This window comes from Triticum aestivum, chromosome 2A, assembly GCF_018294505.1.
Source record: "Triticum aestivum cultivar Chinese Spring chromosome 2A, IWGSC CS RefSeq v2.1, whole genome shotgun sequence".
NCBI classification, from domain to species: domain Eukaryota; kingdom Viridiplantae; phylum Streptophyta; class Magnoliopsida; order Poales; family Poaceae; genus Triticum; species Triticum aestivum.
In genome coordinates this window covers 616,213,989-616,220,718 of record NC_057797.1, presented here as the reverse complement: position 1 = coordinate 616,220,718, position 6,730 = coordinate 616,213,989, and positions in this window count along the sequence as shown.

The window sequence follows — 6,730 nt, the reverse complement described above, 5'->3', positions numbered from 1 at the left end:
CCCCAGGCGCGCCCTCCACCCTCGTGGGCCCCCTGTTGCTCCACCGACGTACTTCTTCCTCCTATATATACCCACATACCCACAAACAATCAGAACAGGAGCCAAAACCCTAATTCCACTGTCGTAACTTTCTGTATCCACGAGATCCCATCTTGGGGCCTGTTCCGGAGCTCCGCCGAAGGGGGAATCGATCACCGAGGGCTTCTACATCAACACCATAGCCTCTCTGATGAAGTGTGAGTAGTTTACTTCAGACCTACGGGTCCATAGTTAGTAGCTAGATGGCTTCTTCTCTCTTTTTTGGATCTCAATACAATGTTCTCCCCCTCTCTTGTGGAGATCTATTCGATGTAATCTTCTTTTTGCGGTGTGTTTATTGAGACCGATGGATTGTGGGCTTATGATCAAGTCTATCTATGAATAATATTTGAATCTTCTCTGAATTCTTTTATGTATGATTGGTTATCTTTGCAAGTCTCTTTGAATTATCAGTTTGGTTTGGCCTACTAGATTGATCTTTCTTGCAATGGGAGAAGTGCTTAGCTTTGGGTTCAATCTTGCGGTGTCCTTTCCCGGTGACAGTAAGGGCAGCAAGGCACGTATTGTATTGTTGCCATCGAGGATAACAAGATGGGGTTTTCTTCATATTGCATGAGTCTATCCCTCTACATCATGTCATCTTGCCTAAGGCGTTACTCTATTTTTAACTTAATACTCTAGATGCATGATGGATAGCGGTCGACGAGTGGAGTAATGGTAGTAGATGCAGGCAGGAGTCGGTCTACTTGTCTCGGACGTGATGCCTATATACATGATCATACCTAGATATTCTCATAACTATGCTCAATTCTGTCAATTGCTCAATAGTAATTTGTTCACCCACCATAGAATACTTATGCTCTCAAGAGAAGCCACTAGTGAAAACTATGGCCCCTGGGTCTATCTTTATCATATTAATCTCCTACTACTTAGTTATTTACCTTGCTATTTACTTTGCCTTTATTTTACTTTGCATCTTTATCATAAAAATACCAAAAATGTTATCTTATCATATCTATCAGATCTCACTCTCGTAAGTGGCCCTATAGGGATTGACAACCCCTATTTGCGTTGGTTGCGAGGATTTATTTGTTTTGTTCAGGTACGAGGGACTCGCGCGTAGCCTTCTACTGGATTGATACCTTGGTTCTCAAAAACTGAGGGAAATACTTACGCTACTTTGCTGCATCATCCCTTCCTCTTTGGGGGAAACCAACGCAGTGCTATAAGCGGTAGCAAGAAGGATTGCTGGTGCCGTTGCCGGGGAGGTCTACGCAAAAGTCAACATACCAAGTACCCATCACATACCCTTATCTCCCGCATTACATTATTTGCCATTCGCCTCTCATTTTCCTCTCCCCCCACTTCACCCTTGCCGTTTTATTCGCCCTCTCTCTCTCTATCCTCCCTCTCTTTCTCTATTTGCCTTTTTGCTTGTTTGCTTGTGTTACCATGTGCCTTCCATTTGCTTGCATCTTTGCTTGCTAATAATCTATTGATATGGATCCACTTAAAGTGTTCTACTTGGATCATCTTTGATCCTTATGCGCTCGTGCTGAAACCCCAACTAGCCTAGTTGATGGGAAATCTTTAGATGAGCATGCTCATTTTCTGCGTCATCGTTTGTCTGAAAAAGGGAAGCTCTTATGGTATCATATAAATAGTTTGCTATGCTATGCTTGGAATCTTTGTGAAATTTGTGATTTTACTTGTTGCTCTAAGAACCCTAAAAAAACACCTTCCCTACCTATGTGAGTTCAATGATAATGAAATCTTATCTTCTTACGCAAAGGGTGTTTATAGTTACTATGATATCGAACAAATTGAAGAATTTGTCATTTTTAAGGGTGCTCATGAAGTTGCTTCTTTGATTGAAAAGTATGATTTTACTCTCAATAAATCTGAAAATTTCGTCATACTTAAATATTGCAATGAAAACTTTGCTCATAATGTCTATGTCCAAGAATGTATTGAAAGAATGACCATTGCTTTGGAAGAAAATAATGGTATGCATGAATCTATAGATAATGATGATTCCGATGATTTGGTTGAAATATCCCTTGATGAACATGATGCTTGCTATTCTTGTGGCCATGATGCCAATATCTATGAAGATAAATTTGCTATAGTTCCTTATGTTAAACATGAGATAGTTGCTATTGCACCCATACTTGATAGTTCCTTCGATGAAAAGCATGATTGCAATGATGTTATTATAAATTCTCTTAATGTCAATTGTGTTAATGATATACAAAACCCTAAGCTTGGGGATGCTAGTTTTGCCATGACTACTATTTGTTGCAATAATCATGATTGGGGTGATTCTTCTTTTGATCTTGAAAATTTATTTAAGCCCCATGATGAATATGAGATTGATAATAGTGTTTGCAATATTATTAAAAGTGGGTTTGGAGAGGTCATGACTTTGGTTAATGTTAATCCCACTATTTTGGAAGAGTGTCAACTTTGCATGCATGTGGATCATGTTGAAAATATTTTATGTGATAGCTATTTTGTTGAATTTTCTTATGATATACATGTAATTATTATCAAAGAGGAAAATAAGGTGGTAGAAATTTTCATGTTACTAAATTACCTCTCGTTATGTTGAGATTGCTATTGTTTCTTTCCGCTTCCTTGCATATGCTAGTTTTTGCTTGCCTTGATTTGTTTTCTTGTAAGATGCCTATGCATAGGAAGTATGTTAGACTTAGATGTGTTTGTCACGTGTTTTATGATGCTCTCTTTGTGCTTCAATTGTTGTCTTTCTCAAAAACTGAGGGAAATACTTATGCTACTTTGCTGCATCATCCCTTCCTCTTCGGGGAAAACCAAGGCAGTGCTAAAAGAGGTAGCACATGACACATTCCGTTAGCTTAGCACTTGATCGTTTAGTTTGTTGCTATTGCTTTCTTCATGACTTATACATGTTCCTATGACTATGAGATTATGCAACTCCCGTTTACCGGAGGAACACTTTGTGTGCTACCAAACGTCACAACGTAACTAGGTGATTATAAAGGTGCTCTACAGGTGTCTCCAAAGGTACTTGTTGGGTTGGCGTATTTCGATATTAGCATGTCACTCTGATTGTCGTAGAGGTATCTCTGAGCCCACTTAGTAATGCACATCACTTAAGCCTTACAAGCATTGCAACTAATGAGTTAGATGCGGGATGATGTATTACGGAACGAGTAAAGAGACTTGCCGGTAACGAGATTGAACTAGGTATTGAGATACCGGCGATCGAATCTCGGGCAAGTAACATACCGATGACAAAGGGAATAACGTATGTTGTTATGCGGTCTGACTAATAAAGATCTTCGTAGAATATGTGGGAACCAATATGAGCATCCAGGTTCCGCTATTGGTTATTGACTGGAGACGTGTCTCGGTCATGTCTACATAGTTCTCGAACCCATATGGTCCGCACGCTTAAAGTTTCGATGACGGTTATATTATGAGTTTATGAGTTCTGATGTACTGAAGGTCGTTTGGAGTTCCGGATGTGATCACGGACATGACGAGGATTCTCGAAATGGTCGAGACATGAAGATTGATATATTGGAAGCCTATATTTGGATATCGGAAGTGTTCCGGGTGAAATCGGGATTTTACCGGAGTACCAAGGGGTTACCGGAAACCCCCGGGGGATTAATGGGCCATAGTGGGCCTTAGTGGAGAAGAGGAGAGGCCGCCAGGGCAGGGTCGCGCGCCCCCCCCCCCCCCCCCCAAGTCCGAATAGGACAAGGAGAGGGGGCGGCGCCCCCCCTTCCTTCCTCTCTCCCTCCTCTTTCCCCCTTCTCCTAATCCAACAAGGACGGGAGGGAGTCCTACTCCCGGTGGGAGTAGGACTCCTCCTAGCGTGCCTCCTCCTGGCCGGCCGCACCTTCCCCCTTGCTTTGATCTTTTAGCCGTGTGCGGTGTCCCTCTCCACCATAGTCCACCTCGATAATACTGTAGCAGTGCTTAGGCAAAGCCCTGCGTCGGTAGAACATCATCATCGTCACCACACCGTCGTGCTGAGGAAACTCTCCCTCAACACTCGGCTGGATCGGAGTTCGAGGGACGTCATCGGGCTGAACATGTGCTGAACTCAGAGGTGCCATGCATTTGGTACTTGATCGGTCGGATCGTGAAGACGTACGACTACATCAACCGCGTTGTGCTAACGCTTCCGCTTTCGGTCTACGAGGGTACATGGACAACACTCTCCCCTCTCGTTGCTATGCATCACCATGATCTTGCGTGTGCGTAGGAAATTTTTTGAAATTACTATGTTCCCCAACAGTGGCATCTGAGCCTAGTTTTATGCATAGATGTCATATGCACAAGTGGAACACAAGTGAGTTGTGGGCGATATAAGTCATACTAATTACCAGCATGTCATACTTTGGTTTGGCGGTATTGTTGGATGAAGCGGCCTGGACCGACATTACGCGTATGCTTATGCGAGACTGGTTCTACCGAGGTGCTTTGCACACAAGTGGCTGGCAGGTGTCAGTTTCTCCAACTTTAGTTGAACCGAGTGTGGCTACGCCCGGCCTTGCGAAGGTTAAAACAGCACCAACTTGACAAACTATCGTTGTGGTTTTGATGCGTGGGTAAGAACGGTTCTTGCTCAGCCCGTAGCAGCCATGTAAAAACATGCAACAACAAAGTAGAGGACGTCTAACTTGTTTTTGTAGGGCATGTTGTGATGTGATATGGTCAAGGCATGATGCTAAATTTTATTGTACGAGATGATCATATTTTGTAACCGAGTTATCGACAACATGTAGGAGCCATATGGTTGTCGCTTTATTGTATGCAATGCAATCGCCCTGTAATGCTTTACTTTATCACTAAGCGGTAGCGATAGTCGTGGAAGCATAAGATTGGCGAGACGACGACGATGCTACGTTGGAGATCAAAGTGTCGCGTTGGTGACGATGGTGATCATAACGGTGCTTCGAAGATGGAGATCACAAGCACAAGATGATGATGGCCATATCATATCACTTATATTGATTGCATGTGATGTTTATCTTTTATGCATCTTATCTTGCTTTGATTGATGGTAGCATTATAAGATGATCTCTCACTAAATTTCAAGATAAAAGTGTTCTCCTTGAGTATGCACCGTTGCCAAAGTTCGTCGTGCCCAGACACCACGTGATGATCGGGTGTGATAAGCTCTACGTCCATCTACAACGGGTGCAAGCCAGTTTTGCACACGCAAGATACTCAAGTTAAACTTGACGAGCCTAGCATATGCAGATATGGCCTCGAAACACGGAGACCGAAAGGTCGAGCGTGAATCATATAGTAGATATGATCAACATAGTGATGTTCACCACTGAAAGTTACTCAATTTCACGTGATGATCGGTTATGGTTTAGTTGATATGGATCATGTGATCACTTAGAGGATTAGAGAGATGTCTATCTAAGTGGGAGTTCTTAAGTAATATGATTAATTGAACTTAAATTTATCATGAACTTAGTACCTGATAGTACCTTGCTTGTCTATGTTGTTTGTAGATAGATGGCCCGTGCTGTTGTTCTGTTGAATTTTAATGCGTTCCTTGAGAAAGCAAAGTTGAAAGATGATGGTAGCAATTACACGGACTGGGTCATAACTTGAGGATTATCCTCATTACTGCACAGAAAAGTTATGTCCTAGAAGCACCGCTAGGTGTACCACCTGCGCCAGCAACTGCAGACATTGTGAATGCCTGGCAGTCACATGTTGATGACTACTCAATAGTTCAGTGTGCCATGCTTTATGGCTTAGAACCGGGACTTCAACGACGTTTCGAACGCCATGGAGCATATGAGATGTTCCAGGAGTTGAAGTTAATATTTCAAAAGAATGCCCGGATTGAGAGATATGAAGTCTCCAATAAGTTCTACAACTGCAAGATGGAGGAGAATAGTTCTGTCAGTGAGCATATACTCAAGATGTCTGGGTACTGCAATCACTTGATTCAACTAGGAGCTAATCTTCCAGATGATAGCGTCATTGACATAATTCTTCAATCACTGCCACTAAGCTACAAAAGCTTCGTGATGAACTATAACTTGCAAGGGATGGATAAGATGATTCCCGAGCTCTTCGCAATGCTAAAGGCTGCGGAGGTAGAAATCAAGAAGGAGCATCAAGTGTTGATGGTCAATAAGACCACTAGTTTCAAGAAAAAGGGCAAAGGGAAGAAGAAGGGGAACTTCAAGAAGAACAGCAAACAAGTTGCTGCTCAAGAGAAGAAACCAAAGTCTGGACCTAAGCCTGAGACTGAATGCTTCTACTGCAAGCAGACTGGTCACTGGAAGCGGAACTGCCCCAAGTATTTGGCGGATAAGAAGGATGGCAAGGTGAACAAAGGTATATGTGATGTACATGTTATTGATGTGTACCTTACCAGAGCTCGCAGTAGCACCTGGGTATTTGATACTGGTTCTGTTGCTAATATTTGCAACTCAAAACAGGGACTACGGATTAAGCGAACACTGGCCAAGGACGAGGTGATGATGCGCGTGGGAAACGGTTCCAAAGTCGATGGGATCGCCGTCGGCACGCTACCTCTACATCTACCTTAGGGATTAGTATTAGACCTAAATAATTGTTATTTGGTGACAGCGTTGAGCATGAACATTATATCTGGATCTTGTTTGATGCGAGACGGTTATTCATTTAAATCAGAGAATAATGG